Source organism: Manis pentadactyla, chromosome 9, assembly GCF_030020395.1.
Source record: "Manis pentadactyla isolate mManPen7 chromosome 9, mManPen7.hap1, whole genome shotgun sequence".
Taxonomy (NCBI): Eukaryota; Metazoa; Chordata; class Mammalia; order Pholidota; family Manidae; genus Manis; species Manis pentadactyla.
Window position 1 is genome coordinate 76,470,098 of NC_080027.1, and position 24,601 is coordinate 76,494,698.

Sequence of the window (24,601 nt, forward strand, 5' to 3'; positions counted from 1 at the left end):
CATTTAGAAATTTCCATGATGCCTGGCACAAAAAATAAGAGTACAGTAAATGTAATAGTTTATTATAATTATTATTATTGTGATTATTACTACAACCACCACCAGATTAGTCTTCAGTTTATTCCTGAACCTGTGTTGGACAGGCCTGCCCCTTAACCTTACAACTTTCTGCCCCACAGTCTTCTTTGGCAAAATCAAGCTGATATTGGCTTGGCTGCATGGCTTTCTCTGGGCCTCAGTTTTCTCATCAGTAACACAGACTTCATTGTGGTCTACCTAAGATCTATCCACCCTATCTAACAAGGCAGATGGTGTATGAAAGCCCCCAGAGATGCGTGCTGGGAGAGCACAATGAAGGCTGCAGATGGGAAGTGGCATGATACCTAAAGCCTGGTGCTCCCTGCCTCCCCTTTCTGAGGACCCAGATCCTGCTCCTCCTCCCAACGGCTCAAGTCCTGCCTCTTCTGATCACATGGCCATCTCCCTTCTCAGAACTTTTGGGCCCTTCTATCCACCTTGCCCATTTGGGCTGGTAATGCTATGCCATATAGCTTTGCATCATAAATGAATTTCACATAAATATGTCACAGCCACAACTGAAAGTGAGATCTTGGAGACTTGGAACTGTCTTATTTTCAATGAATAATATTAATTATCAATATTAATAATATTAATAGGAGGTTAATTAAAATATTAATAAGAGGTTAGTTAAAAACTAGTAATAGATGCCAAATTCAAGGGCATCCTTGTGTGTCAGATATGGTGCTAGGTGCCTTCACATAGAATTAAAATTTAATATCATCACAGCACTGCTATCTGGTAGGTATCAATATTCCCACTATACTGATGAAACATGGGGTTCAGGAAAGTAATTAAGTAGCTCTAGTAATTAAATATCATCCAAGTATACTAAGAGTCTCACCCTTACCTATTCTCTCATTGCCAGGCAGAGTGTCAGCACACAGTAGGTTCAAGGTAAATATGAAGTAAGATACCTATAACACCCCTTTCTGATGAATTTTAGATTTAAAAAATCATTTCTAAAACCAACTAAGTTGAAGTTAAAAAACAAACCAACAAGCCGTAAGAGTTGCACTTGGCTTTCTGGCATCTGTTTACCAAACAGGCAGACAGCTCACCTGGAACTGAACCAGGGCCAGGGAGGGAGGCGAAGCAGGAGGCCTCTAGGGCCAAGCTTCCTGCGGGGAAATCCAGGGGCTGGTGTCCCTGCTTCCTTCTGGTCGATTGTTTGTGGGAAGGAAGGCAAGCGGCCTTCTGTTCTTTCTCCGGAATCCTGTGATGCTCACCTGTTAAGCAAGCAACAATAATGAGCCCTCCCCACCCCAGAGTGCTCTTCACACTGTTGCCCTCCCTGGTGGGGACGAAGAAGAGACAGGGTCTTCATGGTGGGGTGGGGTGGCCATGCTGCATCTTCTATTTCCTCTGTGATGGCAAGGACACGTGGTTCAGCTTCTCACTTTTTTTTTAACTCGTCATTTTTTGAACCCAACTCAACACAAGGCATCTTGGGGTGGTCTAGATGAAACTGGGCTTATTCATTCCTTTAATAAGCAGAAAAAAATACTATGAGACCTGCTCATCCCCATAGAGGATTCAGCAGTGGAGAAAGACCAACACCACCTCTGGCTCTGACCTCCTGCCATCTGCTTTTTCGCCACCACCTTTAGCTTCCTCCTCACTGACATGGGGGCTGCTCTCAGTTGTCTGCACCACTAAGCCTCTGGGGTAAAGAGGATATATTTAGCTCCCTCTCAATTATACTTCCTATATTTTTCTAGGCTCCAGGAATTACATCACAGAGCAAGTGCTCTCACCTGTGATATAGTAAAGTGGTTAGACACGCAAATCTCCAAATCACACTGTCTGGGTTCAAATCCCAGCTGTGCCTCCTACCAGCTGTGTGATGCTGACTCAGTTGCTTAACTTCTCTATGCCTCAGTGTCCTCATCTGTAAGATGGAAATAATAAATAATGCCAATGGAATTGTGGGCATTAAATGATTATGGTCATAAAATGAAATGACCATAAAATTTAAATGATTAAATGTGAAGTGTTTAGAACCAGCCTTGTCCCATTGTAAGCCCTGTATAATAGGTTATTGAATAACTATGATAGCAGCTAGTATGTTTCTGCCTTCGACCCGGTCAACTTCTGTGCTGTGGGGCCTGTGCCCATCCTTACCTGGAAGAGCAACTGCTTCCATTTTTTCTCTTATATGATTCCTCGGACTCTACAATATGCATAAGCCTCAGGTTGCAGGGGGAAAACAGAATTCTTGTTACTTTATTATGTAGAATACTTCTAGCTTTCTGTATTTCTGCTTCCTCACTACAGTCTGAGCCAAAGAACCTTTTATACCTAAAGGCTCATCACCATGTTTTTCTAAACAAAAGAGCAGTCTACTGCTCCCCACTTCCCCACCATTGGAATGATAAACAAGCCCCTAAATGTGCTCACAGTGCAGAAATTGCTGTGGTCAGTAGTTTTTTAAATGATACTTTAGCCTTTTGTCTTGCCAATGGGTTTCAGCCCCGGGCAAGTTTGCTATGGATTCAGGGTGACCAAAGAAATTGACAGCAAAACGTTCTTGGGGTGAAAGGGTTATACCCAACTTTATTCTCACAGTGGCAGATCAATCACTAAAATCCCATTCATTCAGAGCAAGTCTGCATGCAGCAAGCCGGTCTCTGCTTCTGGGCCCCTCTGTCTGCACAGCCATCCTCTGGGCCTCTCTGCCTGCACAGCCATCCCATACAGCCGTCCTCTGGGCCTCTGTCCTTGGCGCTGCCACCACTCCAGCCTCTGCTCTGCTCTCCTGCAGCCTTGCAGCCCTGCCACCGTGTCATGCCCAGAGCACTGGGCAGAGCTCTTTTTATAGAGTCAACAGCCATGTATTGCCCACAAGTGTGCAGTGAGCTAGTCAACCAGGGCCTGGTGAGAATCCTGGCCACAGGAACTCTCATTTTACCCACACTTTGTAGGGGAGGAAAATTTTTTCCTTTACCCTCTTAGGTTCTGAGATTCAGGACTGTGAATTAAGCTGACAAATGACAGAGTAAACAGGAGAAAAGCTAAAAATTTTACTTGATATTAATATTTTTGTGAGGCGTGGAGGGCTCCATGGAAAAGAAGTGAAAATCTCAAGCAGGTAGACTCAGGGGCTTAGATACCATTTTAACAATGGACAATAAATTGTGGAAAAGAGATTCAACAAAGGAAAGGGGTTTGGGCTTCTAGGGGTGGTAAATTGTAGGAAAGAGATTAGAACACATATGGGGGAAACTAATAGAAGATACGGCTTATTTATTGTGTAGGTTCACCTCAGTGTCCACTCCCCATCTCAGGTAATAAGAATATTCTTTTCTTCCTTCTCCAAGGAAGGCACATGTTTCATGGGAAATCTATGCCCTGTCTTTAAGCAGAAAGGGGTCTTGGAGTATGGGCAAAGAAGACACATTCCGCTGACTTTGGGGAAAACCGCCATGAAGAAGTACTCCGAAGCATCAGCTGCTGTCCAGGCAAGGTGGAGAGAGCATGAAGAGGGGAGAAAACACACCTTAGGTCACATATTAGGGGCCCCTGGGAATCCAGGTCAAGCTCCTAAACCTCTCAAGGACTTCGGCCTGAAGAAAAGGAGGTCCTTTTTAAATTTTCCCCTCTGATCCAGGTGGTCTGGGTGGAGGAAATGTGTGTATGTGTGTGGTGGTGGGAGGAGATGGCAGAAGAGTGGGAAGGGGCACATGCAAGAGGTCCTTGAAATAAACACCAACTTGACTTGGGCTTGGATGTGAGTCAGAGGGATAAAATTTTAAAAAAACACAAGAAAGAAAGGAAAGTTCAACTTTCAGAATTTGTAAAAGCAGACAATTTTAGAGCTGGAAGCGCTCACCACCTACACACCTACACACACACTTTTTACAGATGAAAAGTTGACCCCAAAAACCTGCCTACAGCAGTAAATCATATTAGTGCCAGATTTCAGGGCCAGAAGTTAGATCTCTGGATCATCGGGTTGGATCCCCAAAGTTTTCCTATTCCTTCCATTCAAATAAGAGGGCAGTGGCTAACCTGGGCAATAGAACCTGACACTCAGATAAACAAGGAAATGCTTAGCCCATCTCAGCTGCCAGGACATTAGTTTTAGGAAGAAAAAGCCCTTTCATTAGGTCTCTCCACTCGGCACTGCTGGTATTTGGGACCAGATAGTTCTTTGTTGTGGGTGACTGACCTGTTTTGTGGCATCCTTGCCACTAGATGCCATTGCATCCACACCTCTTCCCCCCACCTGCAGTCACAAGAAATAAAAATGTTTCTAGACACTGCTAAATGTTCCCAGTGGGGTGGAACTGGGGATACCTCATTGAGAATCAGTGCCTAATGTCAGTGTGCTTACAATGAGCTCCAGCCCTGTGTGGGCCCCAAACCATAAAACCTTAAATGTTGAAGCTCACAGATCATTCATGGAGAATGAAATAATTAGGGCTTTCCAAGTAATTTTTAGAGGGGTGATATATTCCTTCATTCAGCAAATATGTATTGTTTATGCACTGTGTACCAGGAGCTGTGGAAGTCTTTAGAGAGATTAGGGTGAATAAGATGGCTTTAAAGGGTTTACAGTTAAGATCAGTGATGTTGTGAAAATGAATGATCACCTCTAGGTTGTAAAGAATCCCACAGGGAGTGGGAGGAAGGAAAGACACCAGAGAAGATACCAACAGTCAGATGTGGATGGACCACCAGAAGAGACTACTGCAGACTTCAGCCTAGGGACTGGGCTGCTGAGAGCACGGCTTTGAAGTCAGGTGAGCTGTGTCTGAATCTGGGCTTACTATGATGTGGGCAATTTATTTTCTTAACCTCAGTTTCCTTATCTGAGAGTGGAGATAATAACAATACTCAGCTAATGACTGTTTTGACGATTCAGTAAGATAATGCACATAAAACTCTTAGCAGGAGCCAGTAAACACTCAAAGATCCTGCAGATGCTTCTCTAATCATCCTTCAGCTTACACTATTTGATAGTTAGGAACAAAGTGGTGCTGTTAGCAAAAGGACATCCACTGCCACCAAAGAGAGGAGGAATTCATTGGGGGCAGTTATTTTAGTTTCAACCATCTGACTGTCCCTTATAGATGTTAATGATTCCCCAAAAAATCAGTGGCTTGTTGGTTGAGTGTATGTTTGGTTTTGAGGTATTTTATGAATATTACTAAATCCTGTTTTTCTTATATAGATAAAAGTAGTGAGAGTTTTGAATGTGCTACTGAAGAGAGATGTTCCCTCATAATGAAAATGAGAGTAGAGGTCATTTTTTAAAATTGAAAGTGAGGAAATGCAGAATTCTGCACATTCATATGAGGCAAAGCATTGGACGGTGGGGATGATGATACATATAAAGTACTTACAAATGAACTTGGCACATAGTAAGCACTCAAGAAACATCTTCCACCATTATGTCATGAGGTAGGCCAAAGCGGGAATCACAGGACACGTGAGTAATGTTGAGCTCATGCACTATGCACTCTACAGTTACCAGTTAGAGCCAAGGAAGAGTGAAGAGCCAAATGGGAAAAAATCTCATATACATGCCCCACTTGGAGATGTTCATTGCAGACCATGAGTGTTGCATGAATTTAAGGTTCATTTGAATCTGTTCCTCATTAAAATGAATCTTGAGTGATTGGGGTATGGAGCTCATAGATCTCTGAGACACTTGTGGAAGCCATCTGGGGAGGAAGTGTCAGTTGCCTCAATAGATTTCTGAATTTATCTATTTTAAGGAAACAAGCCCAAGAGAAGTATAATGACAGCAGCAAAGAGAAACATGAGCTTCAGAGCATAAACGAACACTTCTATTTGGTAGAGATGTGAATGGGTATTGCAAACATATGCTCTTCATGCTCACTTTAGACAAACAAATATTTATATCAACCACAACTGTTCACATTTATTGAGCGTGTAATATATACTGGGCTGTATTTCATGGACTTTCACCAAAACAATAGCTATGAGCTAGGTACAGTTATGCTCCTAGTTTACAGACAGAGAAGCTGAAGCACGACAACTTGCTTAAGGGATCCAGCTAGTCAGCTGCATGAGCAAGAGGCGACCCAGGCAGTCTGGTTCCAAAGCCCATGCTTTTAACTCCTGAACTTACAAATGGTCTTTTAACACTTGACCTGTTTTTAAGTATAAAAGCTTCTGTATTTTCAAGACAACTATCACTATTAGGGAAGCATGGTCTTTGACGTCAAGGAGAATTATGACCAAGTCAAAGCCATCTGATTTATGAAGAAGCACATCACTGACCCTTGAGCGGGTGGTTCTGTAAAGTGCTGGGATAGCAGCCAGACTACAGGGCCTTAGAAGAGTCTAGGGAGGTAGACAAAGGAGGCCTTGATGTACATATATCACCTCCAGGAGTCTGGCAGTAACCGGTGAGAAAGAAATAGAATTATAACTACAAGGAGCAGCCAGACACGTGAAGGTTTGTTTTTAATTCTCCCCAAGGTGATGAATACACACTGAAAGGGGCTGGTGGGAGCAGGAGGAAGAAGATGATGGAAAAGAAGGAAAGGCGTTTCAACAAACATCAGGGAAGGGACTGTGCTCAGGGCACTAATTAGGGTTTGTTGTCCAGCTGAATTTGGAGGAGATTGTTTTGGGCTTTACTTGTTAATGATTCCCCAAAAAATCAGTGGATAAATTTTCAGTATTCTTGACCCACACTGTTCTGAAAGTCCACATTCCCCTGGTTTGTGGATGATTCATTGGCAATCAGGGGAACTGGGTGTGTGTCCCAGAGCTGCCATTACATAGATGTGTGATCTTGGACAATGAATCACTTCTTGTCTCTGAGCCTCAATTTCCCCATGTATAAAGTGGCAGATTTGAACTAAAGATCCTGGGTCCTTTGCACTTGCATCAGTATTAAATTCTAATGTGTACAATAAACTGTCCTGCCATTTTAGGTGAAGTGTTAATATCTTTATTGTGCAATTTTTGTCTTGAGTGGGAGAGAGGCTACAGTCACCTGTCTCTGTGCTGGAGAGAGAGGTGATTTGAGCAGAACTGTAAACAAGTCTGCGTTATATTTATAAATGTGTATAATGTGCATTGAAATGGACTAATTTGTTACAAGGCTTCTAAGGCCATCTTTCTAAATCCTATAAAAACTTACGTGCTTTTTTAGCCATATACTTACCTGAGCCTTGGGAACATTATGAAATATGGCTAGCTTCTTACTGAGGAATGATATATTGTCATTGGAATACACAAGTCCACCCATCAGTGGTAGGATTGCTGCTCTCCCTAAGAGCCTAGTTCTCAAAAAGGAGGACAAAGTAGCATATTTGTGTTGCCAACAGTCAGTTGTTAACATTTAATAAGTAGAATTTCCCCTAGCCACCAGAACTCTAAAATTCAATTCAGCAAATATATAGAGTGCCTACTGTGCGTCAGGCACTAAACAGGAAAATAGGGACTGTAGATACCGGTTTTGCAGATTGAAGCCTGTAACCACAATTAAAACACAAAACAGGAAACCATGACAAGTATCTGTCTGGTGTGCAGCCATTTGGAACACAAAGGGTGCAACCCATTAGCTAGAGATGCCTGAGTGTGTGTGTGTGTGTGTGTGTGCATGTGTGGTCAGTTTGGAAGAACAGGCTGAAGAGGGTAGAAGGTTTTGTGGAGCACCCAGGGGGATGCCTGCCAAGGGTCTGCTTTTATCTGGTTATGGATGTTATTACTCAAGGACACTTATACCTGGTGATCCAGCAGCTCAAACAATACACATGCTCACATGCACATTCTTGCCTCTATACACCTTGGTGAATGCTAACAGCCCTAACCCAGCCATTTGATTAAAGATGCAGGCAGTAATCTAAAGTAGCAGTTCTCAAAGTTGGCTCAAGGGCCTTTCAAGATGCTCTCAGGATGTGTGCGGTCACACAGAGCCTGTGCATAGAAGGGCCCTATGCCCAGGTAATGCTCTGTTTTGGCATCTTGAAATTCTTAATAAATTTTGAATAAGGGACCCCACATTTTCAGTTGGCACTCGAAATTATCAAATTATGTAGTGAGTCTCAGTTGCTTGAGACCCTTTCATGGGTCCATGAGCTCAAAACTATTTTAAGAATAATTAATAATAATAAAAAATTATTTGTTCCACTCCTATCCTCACACAAGTATACAGTGGCATTTTCCAGAGGCTACATGACACAGCTGTTGCAACAGATTGCATGCAGAGGCAGATGTGAAAACCCAGCTACTTTCTCCTAAGCTAGGCATTAAAACATTGTGCAGAAATGAAGACCAGTGACACTCTTCTCACTGTATATGTTTTACTTTTGTAAAATAGAGCCAGTTTCACAAAACTATGTTATTTATGTTAAAATGTAATGGGCTTTTAAGATGTTCTTCTTAAATGAATTAATGCATAATGATTTTAATTTTGTCTCAGTTTTAGTTTTTAATATATTAAATATCACTAGATACAACTTACAAGAGCCAAAGTTTTTGGGGGTCACCAATAAGTTGTAAGAGTATAAAGGGGTGCTGAGTTAAAAATGTTTGAGAGCCAGAGCTTTAGAGGAAAGAAAGTGTGGAGGGAATGTGATCAAAAGATACAGTGTGTTTTTATCCTTGTATTAATCGTGGTCTCCAGAGAAACAACCAATAGTATGTACATACAAATGGAGATTTATTACAGGAATGGGCTCACACGCTTATGGAGGCTGAGAAGCCCCACGGTCAGCAGATCTGCAAGCTGGAGATGCAGGAAAGCTGATGATGCAGTTCAGTCTCAGGCTGAAGGTCTGTGAACCAGGAGCGCCACTTGTCCAAGGGCGGGAGCAGATGGATGTCCCGACTCAAGCAGAAAGTCCATTTGTCCTCCTCTGCATTTGGTTTCATTTGTACCTTTGATGGGTTGGGTGAGTTCCCCCACATTGGTGAGGATGATCTTTACTCAGACAACTGCTTTTTTTTACTCAAATGCTCAACTCTTGCAGAACACCTTCACAGAGCACCCAGAAATGTTTACCAGCGCTCTGGGCACTCCTTAGACCAGTCAAGCTGATATAAAAATAACTATCACATGTGTTCATTTATGTAGGTAAATTATGTCTATTAAAAAATGAGGCAAAGACACAATCTTTTCCTTACCCTTAAACTTCTGCAGGATTTCCCAAAGTGTCATCTAATACAATTCACTTGTTTTTACGTGTTTTTCTTGGTTTCAGAGTGGCAGATTCTGGGTTACACCCAGCCACTGGAGCTTTCCAGAATGGATTGGCTGCTTTGAGAGGCAGTGAACACCTCTTCTCTCAAAGGGTTCAGGCAGAAGCCAGGTGTCCCCTTCTGGAGAGGGTTCCAGCAGCAAGGATTCTGACATGAGTCAGTAACCTCTGAGGTCCCTTGCGCTTCTAGAATGTTAGTAGATGAGAGGGTCTTTCCCCTGACCACGTCCAAACTCACAGGGCTGAAGTCACAATGAGTAGGTACCTATCTTAAAAGGAAAAAAGAGAGAGAGAGACAGAGAGAGGGAAGAGACATTCTGTCAGCACTGAAGCAGCGGAGCAGGCACTAGAGATTCATCTTGCATCTGCAAATGGGCCACCAGCTAGAGCCTGGAAAGAGAACTCACTCCAAGTGATGCACGCAAGGGAGAATGCGGTGGCAGGGCAGAGTGGGATGGGAATTGCAAGTTCTCCTTCTTCTGACGCTGGCTCATCGAGACTGACATTTCTTTAACTGATCCCTCCTTTCCCTTCTTGATCCCTCCTTTCCCTTCCTCCACTTTTAGCACCAAAGTGCTGGCGTGTTTTCCACCCCCACTTGTCTTCTGAAAATCCATCTTGTAAAGGAATGCTAAGGTGCTTGGCTGTTAATAGCTTAACACATTACCCTTGGAAAAGAAACAAGATCCTGGAGATAATATCATTACCCCAAAGAACACATCTTCCAAGCAGGAAGTTTTAGGCACTAGGCAAGCAGAATAGACATACTGGGGAAAGAGCATTTTTCTAGTATTTCTCAAACCCATGCCTGCAGTTTTAAAGGGGTTATCAATTATGTCTCCTTCCATTCTTCTCTGTATCTTTCCTTCTTCATTCCTACTTTTCCTCTTTTCTTCCATAAAAGCTTTTATGGAGTCTGTTATATTTCAGGCATCGCCTTGGTACTGAGATTCAAAGATAAGTACCATGGAACCACTGAATTCATAATATGTAAGCTGAGACAGACAGGTGAACAGGCCACTATAACATACTGAGGCAAATGCTATGGGGAGGGTATGCAAAGTGCTAGACAGCCTGCCTGGGATGCAGGGGAAGGACAAGCCTTTGATCTGGCCTGGAAAGGGAAGTGGGTGATTATAAGAGGGAGCAAGAGAAAGGCGCTCCAGGCCCAGAGAGGTTAAGCAAGGTGCCCAGGTTCACACTGCTATGTTGCTGGACCAGTGCTGAAACCTGGTTTGGTTTTAGCCAGCATCCTTGACCTGGATGCATTACTGCTTTTCCCCAAACTGCAGGCAGCTCAGTGTGACCAGGAACAGGGGGAGGTGGGAGAGAAGGGTGGCTGGGAATGACTGTGGTCCAGAGTCACACAGCATCCCTTTAGTCACACTGGTAAGCAGATGGAGGGACCATTTATGGACCAGAGAAAAGACTCAGTTCTTTGAGGTGCTGTTAGCTTTTATCCATGCCACAAGTTGTTGACATATGTCCATTGAGCACATGCCCTCTGCCGGAACAGATATCAATCACCCCGCCCTCTTGGAGCTCCCGTGTCATGTCTTCCCAGCGTAGCCAGGGACACACTTACTGAGCTTAACAAGGCTCACTGTTAACGGCTCATCCTCATTTCTACAGGTGCTATGGATGCAGTTCCTCACTGCTTCCTTAGGAGACCTTTTGCCCTTTCTCCTAATAACCTGACTCACGTCTCTTCTTTCTCCGCTCCTTCCTCCTGCTCCTTGGGTCAGAAGTTCAGAAGAGCTGTGAACTGACTCCCCCCACCCCTGCAGGTTTCCTGCAAAGGGCGGAGGAAGGGGCCCAGCTCCCACCCCAACAGAGTAAGCAGGAGTTGACCCATCTCTGCAGAGCTCACCTGCCAAAGGGATTTGGTCCCCTTTGCTGGCCAGCGTTTACCTGCCTGATGCCAGCCAAGAGCTTACTCTTCCAGACACAGTGGGGCCCAAGGAGAATGGCCGACCACTCCTGCAAGAATGCAAAGAAACAATCAGCAGTTAATTTCCAGTTGGATGAACGGGAACCCATTCAGCCAGGAAATCTAAATTGAAAGGTGATTAAGCTCCCGGATGCCCTTTATCTTCTGGGACTGCACATGGTCCTGTGTTCCTCTCTGCATCCATTTTAGCCAATAGTCTTGGGAGCATTTTTCACTTTTAAATGGGGTGCCTGCTTGTCCTTATCAGGCAGCATCTCTTGTGGTTAAGCCTACGGATCAGGAAGCCAGGCTGCCTGGTCTTGAATCCCATCTCTGCCACTTGCTGTGTGACTTTGGGCAAGTCACTTTTCTCTCTGTGCCTCAGTTTCCTCATCTATGAAATAAAAATAATAACAATGTCAGCCTCACATTGTTCCATGTTATTATAAGAAATACTTTGTGACGTACTTATAGAGCTATGTGTGGAAACACTTTTAAATGTTAAATTAATGAGGTAAACATATTTAATTATCCAGCCATGGGTAGTACTTGCCTTTCTCTGTTCTTTCTCTGGGGTTTTCTGTCACTGGGCAGAAGGAATGGATTTAGTAAAGAGGCGAAAAACAGAGATTTGGGGGTTAAACAGCCTCAGTTCAAATCCTGATTCCACCACTTAGTCAGCTTTTGTCACCCCATCTCCTTGCTCCTTAGTTTCCATCTGTAAAGTGGGGGTTCTAAGTATACCTCTTTCTTAGGATGGTCATGGGGAATGAGCTGCATCAAGTTCTAAGTGCCTGACACATAGTAAGTGCTCAATAAACCTTAGCTATTATTATCAGGCACTCAAAAAAAAAAAGCAGTTTTGCTTGCACAAGCTACTACAGTAATGCCAAAGCTGAAGTGCTAAGCACAGGTGGCCAGAGCCTCAAGCCGGCAACTAGAGACTGGTTGTGTGCAGGTTAGCCAAAAGCCTGGCAGCTTGGTGAGGTGTGGAAGAACTCAGCTTCTCTGCATTTGTGTCATGGTACTCCTGCTTGCAGGAGGTATGATGTTGGTCAAGTTAACATCTCCAAACCTCAGTTTCTTCTGTTAATAAATATTGATGGAGTGTCTACTCAGTGGCAGCACAGTGCTAGGTTCTGGATATCCCCAAATGGACAGGTCAGTGGTGCCTTGTCAGCCCACAGTGAGAATTAAAGGAGTCACTGTGTGCTGGGGGCCTGGCTGGGGGCCTGGTACCTGGTATGCACTCAGTAAATATGGCTGCTCATGCTCATTTACTACCAAATGTCCTTAGATCATATTTATATCTGATCTCCTCATCCTTTCTTGTGAAGAAGGTGGCTGGTTCTTATTCTCTCCTCCAGCCCAGATGAGGTGCTTGTGCAGGTCAGGGAATGGTTGGTCAAGGTGACTCATTTTGTTTCTGCAGTAGGAAGTGAAGCAGGGATATTTTTCCCCATAAATTTAGGATACTATCAGTAGATTAGTCATCCAAGAAATTTAAAAGTGGGTATCAGAGTCTACCGAGTAGACTCAATTGAGATTTCCCCTGGATCTTATTTAGTCCTGGGCCCTCTTCAAAGCAAATTTGACTTACTTGCAATTCTTCTGTCTAGGACAGCATTTCTCCTATTATGTTCTGTGGAACACTATATCCTTAAACTGCTGCTGGTGTCCCATGAAAAGAAATGAAATTATTAAATGTTTCTCTCCTGCACACCACCTCCAAGCTCTTAATATACTAGTGCTTATTAAGTTAGCGTATGCAGTATTTTACCAGATTATTTCACTAAGGAACCTTTCTCCAGGAACTCTAGCCACATCTTGTGGTGCTAACCTTCCTCAGAGAACAGTCTGAGGAATGTCCATCTGGGAGATCTATACTAGACTTGGCTGAGGAAAGCCATGCCGGAGCACCCAGACTCAGGCAGCTTGAATATCATTCTTTTTCCAGTAGAAAACCTCCCTACAGCTGGTGGTTTGAATGAGGATATTTATCTTCCCCAAACAGCTATGCAACTTCCTCTCCCTATATTGGGAGGTCAAGATGACTCAGGGTAGGGAGGAACTTACAATGGGAAATAAAACTTTGTGATTTGTGGTTATTATTACTTCTGACCAGCTGTTTGACCCTTGAGGAAAGACTAATAATTCATTTAAGCCTCAGTTTCTCCATCTGTAAAATGGGATAATAATAGCACTCATGTCATAGTTTGAGGAATAGGGAGATACTGATTGCAAAGCGCGTGGCACAGTGTCAGCACACCATTCATCTGTAATTAATATTAATGTCTTTTGTAACTGTTGTTATTGTAGATTCCACAGTTGTGTGTGTGTATGAGAGAGAGAGGGAGAAGGAGAGGGGGAAGAGGGAATAATATGTATTGCTTAGGGTATAATGGGAATTCCATCTTGCAAAGGAAAATTTAGGTTAAAATGGAAAATGAATAAATTTTCTATTAATGCTGACTTTTTCACCTAAAAGAATTTATCAATGTGATCCTAGGCAGAGACCTAGAAACAAATATGACTGGTTATATGTTTATTGGTCATCTTAGTTTATACATCAGCATCAGGAGAATTTGGTTATCATGAGTCAATCTCAGAAAGTTGACTTTGCATGGGATGAACCTTAAGCATGAATCATAGTACCCAAAATACTGAATTAGTAGTGAAAAGCTTGTATGGTAGCACCGACTCTGAGGACAAGGGCCCAGACAGCCCCAAGGGATTGTCCCTGCTGCCTCCCAACCATTGTCTGGATGGCCAGTCCTGACCAGACCCCCTTTGCTGCCCCAGGCTGTTCCACCATCTCCTTTCTCTTCTTCCTTTCCTTTCTCTAGCCTGCCTTCCCCTCCCCCACAGATTAGTAATCATAAACACATTTTTATTTATTCCATTTGCCTTTTTTACCTCCAATGCAGACCACAATCTTATGTCATTAGGCATTATTTATGTGATTACGCTGTTTGTTTTTAACGTATTTGTTTTTGCGGTAGGGAAGGTATGAACATCATGTTTAAGATTACCATTTTATTTCCATGTTCTTGGACCACATGTTGAAGTCTCCTTTATATTTAACAGTATTTTTTAATATAATAGAATATTTGCATTGTATTAATATAATAAGCATTAGAATATAAAGAAAGGCTGAAACATGTGAACCAAATTGGAAATTGAGCACAATACTAGGCTTTACCATGAAGGAATTGGGATTATTTATCTAGGGAAACAGACATGGGCAATAAACACACAAAGATCTCTTATTTTGAATAGGGTGCCTCATTACTTTTCTGTTGCCACTTAAAAAAATCATACTACATTATGGTGAGCACTATGCCAAATACTTCACATAGCTCTCAGGAACCTCACTTAGACCTTATAAAATCCATGAAAACCAGGGACTGTCTGCAACTGATACTCCCCCAAAAAGGAATTGCCCCCAAATAGTACCACTAGGTATAAACCAAAGTGTAGGCTTCTTTCCCACAAGGGAACAGTCCTTGACTGCAAGGTTTGGCTTACACTAGAAGGGATGACTTTTCTGGTCAAGATACTTGTGTTGCAAAGGACAGTCTAACCTGTACCTTGTACCCTGTGGCCCACTATCTCAATAAAAGAGGTTTTTCACAGAAACAAGGGCAAACTGGGCTTGATGGGCACTGGGTCCAGGAGGAGTTCCCTCTGTCTCTCTTTTGATGTGTCTCTCTCTGTCTTTCTCCCTCTCCCTCTCTGCCTCCTCTCTCCCTTTACTGTGTGTGTGTGTCCATTGTGCATACCTTCAGTAAGTACATACTGTGTGTGTGTGGCTGCATACCTTCGGTAAGTATTTGTTGAGTTCCTGTGTGACATGGAGATAATGGATAACCCTGACAAGTAGTTTCAGTAGAATGGAGAGGATGAAAAGTCTGACTGGAGAGGTCAAAGAAAGAAAAAGAGAGGAAATATGAGGGACAATGAATATGGAAATCTCTTTTAAGGTGTTTTGGTTTACATACACCAGAAGGGTGGGAGCAAGGGAATATCCTACGTGCTCCACTAGGAGATAGGGAGTGTGGGGTACAGGCTCTAATACCCAGTAGAGGGTTTAACCTCAGATTTGCCATTGGCAATTCATTTCTAGCAACAGGAAGGAGGCAGAATATGGCTACAGATTCCAGCAGGTATTATATGTCTTAGCTCCAGCAAACATAACAAACAGCATAGACTAGGGTGCTTAAACAACAAATGTCCATTTTGTCATAGTCCAAGACCAAGGTACCAGCAGCTGTGCCTCTTGGTTGAGTGCCCTGTCCACTGCTCACAGAGGCAACCTCCATGCTGTGTGCTCACATGGCCTTCCCTCAGTGGAGAGAGAAAGAGAGACAGAGATAAATCTCGATCTTGTGCTTCTTTCTCTTCTTATAAGACCATTAGTCCATCATGAGGCCCCATCCTCATGAGCTTGTCTAACCCTAATGGAGTCCCAAGGCCCTACTTCCAAATACCATCACATTGGGAACTAGGGGCTTAACATATGAATATAGGGGACACAAACATTCAGTCCATAGAATTATGGAAATTACTATTATATGTTCCTATATTATTTAGGAAAGAAGAAAGGAAAGTTCTTAGATGAGAGTGAAGGTGTAGGAAAAAATGTGGAATGTTGGAGATAGTGGAAGAGTGAATATAGTGGAAGAGCAGGAGAGATGGTGTTAGAGCTAAGCTGTGAAGGGTGAATTTAAAGTGAAACCAGAGAGTGTGGGTGCGTGTATTTCTCCAGCCATGTTTGTACCAAGGCACGTTCCGAGTAGGAGGGGAACCGGATCGAACAACCTTGACTTAGCAAAGCCAGTGCAATGACATGAGGAAGGAGCAAAGGACTCTGGGGTGTATCCAAGGAAGTTATTAAAATAACTGCATCTGATCTGGGTGAGAAGGGAAGTGAGGATGAGGGGATGAGAGGAAGGTAGTGTATTCCAAGGAGTTGAAGAATTCTGGGAGTCAGGTACTGGAGGGAGTCAGCTGGAGAGTTAGGGAGTGACCGGGGTGGCAAATGACAAGGAAATGACAAGGTCAAGGCTGACCATGAGAGTGAGGAGCTGTGGCAGAGTGGAGGTCAAGGTCACTGGAGCAAAGGTCAAGAAACTGAGCTGCCAGGAAAGATTCTTTCTACAATTATCGAAATCTCCAAGAACTCTGACAGGAGCAGTAGTTAGGAGAGTGGCCGCAAACCAGGAGTTAGAGCTTCAAGGGAAGAAAAAGGGGAATAACCAAGCAGTTTGCAATGACCTCAAAAAGGAGTGGAAGTGAGTATAATAGTCTGACAGTTTGATGGGGATTTTTAGGGAGGGACTGTGGTCTCAAATGGCACAGGAGCAAGGAAAAAACTGCTTCCTCATAGCCCAGTGGTACAGGAGTGCTGGACAGAAACCACCACCATGTGAGAGGATTTCAAGAAAGGGAAGGCCCTCAGGGGAGAACCAGGTTTCAGAGCAGTGATTGTCAAAGTGTAGTTCAGGAACCCCAGGGAGTCTCCCAGACCCTGTCAGAGGCCCACAAGTCCAAAACCACTTTTCATAATAATACCAAGATATTATTTTCCTTTTCACTCTCATTCTCTCACAAGTGTACAATGGAATTTTCCAGAGACGACATGCTGTGTGATAACCCAACAGACTGAATGCAGAAATGGATAGGACAATCCAGCTGTCTTCTATTAAGCCGGAAGTTAGAGATTTGCAGAAATGTAAACAATGCCATTCTTCCCCTTGACTTGAAAAACACACAGTTATTTTTCATAAAACATGTAATGGCTTTATTATAATTACTTGGAAGTAATTAATTATAATGTTTAATTGCAAATCTAGTAAGCATTGGTAGATAAAACCCACATAAACCAAGTTCTTTGGAGTTCTCAATAGTTTTGTAAGGTATCCTGAGACCAAATGTTTGAAAACCACTGAGTGAGGGTACAAAGGCTAGTGGAATATTCAGAAAAAATGTTGAAGATGTGGGGGATTTGAGTGTTGCTGGACTGTGGATTCCAGAGCACACAACAGAAGGTTTCGGGGACTGGGGAAGGGCAGGCAGACAGGTCAGCAACAGGAATGGGAACAGCCATGTGGTGGTGACGTCTGTAGTAGTAAGGGCAGCCTTGAGCCCTGGCTTCTTGCACTGATGGGCAGAGACAGGGCTGAAGGCCTAGGGAGGCCAGTCCCGATCCTCCGAAGGTGGAGACTAGTGATGAGGTTGTGAGTGTTGCCAGGAGTACACTGAGCCAGCTCCTGCTGGGGGAGGAATGGAGCCAAGAGACCAGCCATCTTATGAAGTATTTCAATTCTTAAAGGCAGTCAGCTTGGTGCTCCTCATCTGCCCTTGTGTAGGTGCCCCCTCCTGGGACCAGTCATCTGCCACAAGTCATAGGATACTCCACTGCCCCATCCCGCAGAATCTGAGGTGTGTGATAGTTCTTGGAAAAGAGGGTATGTTCTAAGCACGCATTCCCAGCAGGGCACGCCTGCTTACAGTGACTGAGGAAAATGAAAAACTTTTATTTGGAACTTTTGAGTATTTATTTGGAATGTTTCCCAGTTGGTCCTGCCTGAGGAAGTGGAGAGGGATTGGGAGTGTGTGCTGATCTTACAGGGTGACACAGACATTGGAATATAGAGTTTGCCATGAATGTCTCCCATTGTCTCTGGATGCAAAAGGCCTTCTGAGAGATGAATCTGGACAACACCATGTCAGCGCCTTTGGATGTGGCAGTGGTGAGCGGGTTGATGCATATAGTCAGAGTCCTACACTGGCGGAGAAAGTTTAGAGATGGATCTGCACCAGTGGTTGCTTAGTGGAGGAGTTAGCCCCAAAAGTCTCTTAAGTCAGGTCTGCCATATTGCACAATTCCAGCAGATCGCCATTCACTCTGTATTAATCCAAGTGCTGATGCTCCTCGCACTGCGTAATGCAGAAGCCCTGATATGAGAACCTTCCCTGTGTGTGTCAACACCTTACTTTCACATTGTTTCCTCTAACATCTTTTCATCATAGTCTCAACATGTCAATTTATTACACTTAAAATGTGCTTCAACATGCCACATTTGGAGAAAATGCCTAGGGAGAGCATTTGCTTCCCTCTACTCCATCTCACCTGAGGGTGAATAGAGACATAAATAGATTTCCTCTCTACTGGATAATTCTCGTCAGTCTTAAAAACACACCTTACTATTTATCACCAGTGTCAATAATCAGTCAATCAAGTAACAGACTTTCTCTTGACCCTCCAGAGCCCCTTTTCCCTGCCCCCCTTGATATCAAACCTCTGAAAGAGTCGTTAGTGCTCCGTGTCTTCATTCTTCATTTCTTCAACTCTCTTTCATTCTTCAGCCTGCTCTGGTGATTTCCTCGTACCACTCCACTGAAAGGCCCTTTGGTCCTTTCACCGGTGACCTATGTTTTACCAAAGAAAAGTTATTTCTCCGTTTTTATTTTATGTGTGACCTTTTGACAGCACTGAAATGTATTTGACCAGTCCTTCCTTCTCGGATCATGGTGTTCTTCTCTAGGCTTCCCGGTCGCACTCCCTTGGATTTCTTGGTTTCATTAGCTATCCCTCTTTTTAATCTTCTGCTCTTTCCTCTTTTTTATGAGACTGTTCTAACTTCCTGGTTTCTCTTCTCCATCCGTACTAGCCACACCTAGTTCCCTGGTTTTCAGTACCATCTATATATGCTGAGAGGTCTCCCAATTATTTCTCCAGCCCTCAATGCCATCTTATATATTCAGATGTCTGTTTGGTATCTCTGCTTAGCTCTCAATCGCTATTGAATTTAACATGGCTAATACAGAACTATGGAATTCCCTTCTAACTAAAGTCTATGTCCTGTCTTTCCCATCTCAGTAATGACATCCGTTCATTCATCCTGTTGTTCAAACAAAAAACCAAATCATCAGCCATGATGCGTATCTTTTCCTCACACATCCAATCCGTCAGAAAGTCCCATCATCTCTCATTCTATAATGTTTTACAAATATAATTGCTCCAAGCATCCTCATCTCTTCTTTGGTCTGCAGGCGCCACCTCCTTAGAAGGACTGCCAGCCCCTCACTTTTGCCCTTTCTCTAGTTCATTGACCACACATCAGCCAGAGGGATCTTTCTAATGCAGATATCACATTACTTCCTATCTAACAGATTCTGATGACTTCCCACTCGGACCAAACTCTTACCATGACTTACCAGGTCCTATTTCATTTGACGCTGATCTATTTCTTGGACCTCATCTTGTTCCCCTCTCCACTTTTTTGCTGTGGTTTAATCTTCTAGCTTTCATTTTATCTCCTAACTTGCCAAGACTTTTCTTGACTCAGGCCTCTGTACAGGTTATTTATTCTGTTTGCAACATCCCTTTGCTCCCATGGATACCTCCTGTCATTATTTAAATCTCAATCCAAAACTATATCTTCTCTGAGAGACCATCCTGATCATCTCAGATGAAGCCCCTCTCTCTTCCCTCAGTCTCTCTCCAGCACACCCTGCTAGCTTTGTCACAGATAAATCAGGACATGGAATAATGTCCTTTATGAGTCTGTTTCCATGTTTACTGTTTGTTTTCTGCCTCTTGATAGTAGAAACTTTCTCTGTCTTGTTCATGGTGGCATCCCCAGTACTTGGTACCAATAAGTGACCAGTCAATATTTGTTAACCAAGGGACTGACTTGGAATTGTGGGAAGGAACAATTGAAATCTGGATTATCCAGGGAAAATTCATATTGGATTGCTAAAGTTCTTTTCCCTTTTAGGAAGTGCTCATTCAAGGGATTCTCAAAATACAATCTCAAAATAAATACCAGCCCTTTTAGGGTGGAGGCAGATACTTCCCAACATCAAAAGACAAAAAGAGAGTAAAAACCAACATGCCAGAAACACTCCATTGCTATCAAGAGAAGGATGAACAGGACAAAAACAATTTTTGTTTGTATCATCCCAAATTTTTGCAAAAAACACAGTTCATGTTTCTTGGTTTTTCTACTGTGGAAGTTAAAAAGAGGACAGAAGGAAGGCAAGAGCTTTTTCATTTGTGTGCTAAGTCTTTCTGCTGTACCAAAGGTCACTGATTTTACACCCTGGTGATAAATCAGGTGCTGAGCTTGTTTCTCAAATGGTTCTGTTTTGATGGATGGTGCCGGGCTGTGGATGTATATTATGTGCTTACGCAAGTTCTATATCTAGACTGGTATTTATCATGAGTAACTACATTAACTTGTTTTATGACTGGGGCTCTGAGGACCTGAAGACCTGTGTTCTAACACTGCACATGCCTGGGGGACCTACCTGTGCTCCTCACAAGCGTTGTACCTGGCATTAACAAAGTATCTTGGATTTTCAGGGCCTCTGTTTTTCCAACCAACAAAAAGGAGGAAACTTATGGAAGGATATAATGCTTTCCTTCACTGGAATACTCTTTTTAATTTTTTTATTTATTTTGGACACTGGAATACTTTTATGACATGTTTTGAGATATCGAGGCATCCTGGAAGGAGGTTTGAACTGGAGATCAAACCTTGAACACCTAAATTCAGTAGACATTTATTTCATACCTATTGTATACCAGACCCTTAAAGCACTCAGTGGCATGGTCCTGTAAACTGAAGTGATTTTAATTATTATTGAGAGATGGAAGTTGTTAGGCCAAGGAGTATAGTATATAGTAGAAGAACACTGGATTAGGACCAGGGATCCCTGCCCTGTTCTTTGAGAAAATCACCCAGCCCTTCCCGAACTTGGTCTGATGAAGCTTTGGGGGACAGGAATGAGTAATGGAGATGGGGTGGACAGTCATCATTACGGAAACCAAGGAAAAGTAGAACAGCAGGCCTCTGGAAGGGCAAGAACTGGATGGTGGTTTTGGTCCCAAGGCAGCCCCAGGAAGGGCTTCTGTCTCTCCAGTCTTGATGCTCACTTGCTTTCTTATTTATCCCATAGCTTCTTTTACCTCAGTAGCATTCAAGTCATGCAATTACAAGCAAGGTTTTGTTTATAAAATTGGCTTTTTTTGCTAGAGAGAAAAAATTCTGAATCCATGCCAACCTATTGCATAATTTTTGCTTACTCAGAGCTCGGGCCCCACCTAACAACATGCCAGCATCCCTTCTCTAGCCGCACCAGGGTGGCAGGGAAATGGATGAAGCAGGCTAGGAACCATAGAAGCAAAGAGTAGGGAGTGACTGGCAATCTGAAAACTGTGTGCACTGTCTAAAGGGAGAGAAGCATGGCAGCACTAATTGTGGCCCTGCACACAGCTTGCAGAGCAAACAATGCCAGGTCTTCCAGATTTTTTGAGGCAAGCTGAAAATCCATATTTTTGCATGAAGTTTTCTGATTTTTATATGCTGGCAAGTAATTAAGAAGTGTTGACACCATGGGGTTTAAACAATATACTAGATTTAATACACATCTGTCTCTCAGACAGCCAATCTGTATCTTCTAGAATCTGGAGTTCACATAAAGTCATGACCTTTCAGCTTTTGTTCTGGATACTAGCTACATGTATGTGTTTTCACATTCCTGAAATGGAATCAGATTGGTCCAGTGTAGCTTTCCAGGGCCAGAGTTTATCACAGGAGTTTGGCTGCATTTGGGTCTGGTGCCTACACTTGGTCTTAAAAGGGGCTGCCTGAAGCCTACCCTTTCATTAGGGACCTTGACTGGGCCACCTCCCATTTCAGAGGCTGTGGACATGGCAAGCTGTGTATCTGATATGTCAAATATGAACCTAGAATTTTCCCCTGCATAAATAAAAGTTGAAGTAGGATGATCTGTATGATCTGTATTGCATTTCTCTTAACACAAATCTGTTTCTAACAAAATACAACAGGCAATGTTTTTCCTAACAAAATATAAAAAGGCAATATTTCTTGATAGTTAGAATTTTAGTAAAAATTTGGGTGACAACTATAATATTTCAATGTTAATGGTCCTTAGAGAGAAGTTTTGGTTTACACTAAAATATAAGAAAGTTCTGTTTACAAAACCAGCAACTCTTAGGGTTAGAAGAGACTTTGCTTCTTTAAACCTCCCTCCCAGTCCTTGAATACTCTTTATGGCACTCCCACCAAGTATTGTGGCACTCCACATGTATTGTGAGTACTTATTTTTACTTCCAGAAGGATCTTCTTTTATCCTTTAGGCCTGGTGATAAAGGTTTTCCTTATTGCACAGTGCCCTACCCACCATGGCCCATCAGTACAGCATAAATTTGCTAAATGAAGCCATTCACAGATTCATTCATACACTATTCACTGGGTATATAGTATGTGCCAGGTGTTCTGGATCGTGGGCAGTATCATTGAACAGAACAAATCCATGTTCTTGTAGAACTGGTGTTGTAGTCTAGAAATAGGAGGCAGTGGGACAGAAACAACAAATACATTAAAAAAAAGTAAATTATGTAATATGTTACAAGAAGGTAAATGCAATGGAATAAAGAACAAATACAGTTGAATGAGGGGTTAGGGAGGGAGGATCCAGTTACAATTTTAAATAGACCCAACAGAGAACAGGAAGACTTGAAGGAGATGAGAGACTTAGCAACGTAGAATGAGTGTTACCAAATTAACCTCCCTGCAGCCATGTAGAAATAGCTCCCTTATCACTTGGCAGACCTGTGGGATAATGATAGCATTAATAGCTTAATACCTGTTGAAACCCACAGAGATTCTAAGCACTTTCTCTGTACGAATTCATTAAATCCTCATAACAACCCTAAGAGTTAACTAATACTTTTATCCCCACTGTCATAGGAATAAACTGAGGCATGTGTAGTTAAGTAACTTGGCTAATATCTTGCAGCTATTAAGAGAAGGAAGTGGCACACCGACTTTGACCTTCTGGCTCCAGGATTTTCCTCTTAAGACCTCAGCTCAACTGCCTTGAAGACATCTCCCAAGTCCCCTCCCCATCACTGTCCCCTCAAACTTTTCTCTCCCAAACATGTGCCTGGAGCCTGAGCCCTTTCACTGTATCCATTCCTGGGATAAGATTTAGTCCCTTCATCTTCCTGGGGTTTGTACTGAGAATGTGTTATCTAATATCACTGGACAAGGGGGGCGCCCAGAGCCTCACCAATTCCCCAGCCCCGCACCCAGCCCCCAGCAACCCTTACATAGATTCTGTAAGGTCTTAGTGGTCAAAATAAACATGATTTTTTTCCCTTTAGTTTTGACATAAAAACACACACATCTTTTCTTCAGCAAATGTCACTGTGGTTTCAAAGCCTAAGTGCGATGTGTAAGCAAGCAGCATTTTTAAAGTATTTCCTGCTCAACCATAGGGTGAAATTATGCAAGCCAGCGAGTCCTGAAAACAGCTGCATTAAATTCTTGACACCTGCAAAAAAAAAAAAAAAGTTTTGAAAATAATTTTACATTGTTGTTAATTTTAGAATTGGTTGGCTTTCTGTTGTTTCAAACTCTGAAAGACCCTCCAATTCACTAAACCTTCCGTTGGAAAGAGAATTTGGGAACTTTGAAAGAGTTTTGCAAATCTAAAGAAGAGACTTCACTGGAATTATATTTTCATTTATGCACTTCACTTCTCCCGAAATCGCCCTGGGACTGTTCCTTATAACAACCGAAGTCCCAGCTCTTGTCTTGGGCTGGGTCCTTGAATCAACCCCTTGGCTTCTAGGTAGAGCTTCCCATCGTGGGGGCGTGGCGGGGAGGGGAGATCCCGCGGCCGAGTTGGGGATTTCGCCTTGTGTCAGGGAAACGGGGCACCAGGCTCCCTTGACCTGCTGCATCCTCCTCGGCTTTTCAAGTTAAAAGTTGGATTTCCTGAAATTGTTGAACTGGATGAAAGTGCAGCCACCCCCCTCCCCCCGCCCCCAGCAGGGTGAGAGTTGCTGCCGGGGAGGAGTGGGAGGGGGTGAGGTGCTGTGGGGTGGGGGCCGTTGGAGAGAAACTACAGCGATGAGCACAGGACAGGAAAAGCGGGAGGAGGAGGAGGCCGTGAGCGGCGAGCGGAGGGAAACGTGTCACCGACTGGGCTCCGGGAGCGCCGCGGACGCCGCATTTGTTGGCTCCGCAGAGACGGGAGGCTGGACGGGCCCCCCGGGGCGCAGAGCTGGGGAGGAGGGAGGAGGGAGCCGGGCCGAGCGCGGCGCCCAGAGCCATCCCGGCCGCTCACTTCTCCCCGGTGAGGAAACTTTCTCGGGAAGGCGGAAACTTTTTCCTGCGCCCGCGGAGTCTGGGGCGGAGGCGAGCTGCGGGCGTGCGCGACTCGAGGTGACTCACCCCGGGGACCCCGAGGGGTGAGTGGGGAAGTCCCGGGAGAGGTTGGAATCGTAGGCTCAGCAACAACCCGGGATTCAGAACGAAGTCGCTGGGTACAATTCGCGGGCACCGGGAGGGGAGCTTAGGGGTAA

General features: G+C 43.6%; 1 protein-coding gene across 5 annotated transcripts in view; it reads left to right on the forward strand.

The window, feature by feature from the left end:
- The first annotated feature begins 4,751 nt into the window (after positions 1-4,751).
- Positions 4,752-24,601, forward strand: part of PRR5L (proline rich 5 like) — an 87,635-nt gene continuing 67,785 nt past the window's right edge. Inside the window, exon 1 of one of the 5 annotated variants that reach the window (XM_036891793.2) lies at positions 4,752-4,823. The gene's annotated coding sequence lies outside the window, so the exon portion shown is untranslated. Of the gene's footprint in view, positions 4,824-23,946; positions 24,070-24,157; positions 24,488-24,601 lie in introns of those variants that run through there. The other 4 variants (XM_036891791.2, XM_036891790.2, XM_036891788.2 and 1 more) reach the window with 4 other exon arrangements.